Below are 902 nucleotides of genomic sequence, written 5' to 3' on the forward strand. Positions count from 1 at the left end.
CTTGAAATATGTTAAATATTCATTTGCACAATACATTTTTATATACAAGACATTTTTATAAAACACCCAGTAACCAAAATAGACATCACTGGGCGGCAGCCTCAGGTTTACCACACAGAAAGGGAATTCTAGTTACCTCATTCTTTCCCAAGGTTACATCACTGGGGCGGTAGCCCCAGTTAGGTCACACAGAAAGGAGAATTCTACATAATAAGGGTTAGATTCTCTCAGCGCGGCCGAAGGCCGCCTACGCAGAAAGGAATTCTACGCAAAAATACTGTGGACGCAAGTAAAAATTGCGATTTTTGGCCATTTTTCTAAGGGGGACCTAGGTGGTCGGGGGTTGCATTTTTGTTAATGGCGGTTCATTCCCTCTCCAAAAAGGTCGGTTTGAGGTGCCACGCCCACTCCCCCTTCGCCCACTGCACCTTTAACGAACTGCCATAATGGACAGTTTCCCCCATAAAAATGAAAATATAACGGCAATATTTCTTGTTTATAATGGATTAGATCCATCGCACACCACGGACTTTATCGGCCGCCGATTTAGATGGGCTCGCTACTCTTTCCATTGCACCACAACTTATTGGTCGGAGCGATTAAGCTGGTGTAGTGTGCGCACCTCCATACATCTTCATGTACATATTTCAAGCGAGCCCAATTATTTAAATAGGCGGCCGATAAACTCTGTGGTATGCGGTGGCTCTTATAGCTGCATCCTTACACCTATTCCGTGTGTTGCAATATCCACGAAAGCAGCAGTTAACTTTTTATGAAGAAAAATATTTAAAAATATTCGAAAATTATTATTTATTTTTCCAACGTCAAAAGGTGGATTTTTTTTTTTTAAATTTGTGTCCCAGAACGCCACCTATTGAATGAATACCTTTACATTTGAAGTT

The sequence above is a fragment of the Rhagoletis pomonella genome, unplaced genomic scaffold, assembly GCF_013731165.1.
Source record: "Rhagoletis pomonella isolate Grant_MI unplaced genomic scaffold, Rhpom_1.0 Rhpom_scaffold_00008, whole genome shotgun sequence".
Classification (NCBI taxonomy): domain Eukaryota; kingdom Metazoa; phylum Arthropoda; class Insecta; order Diptera; family Tephritidae; genus Rhagoletis; species Rhagoletis pomonella.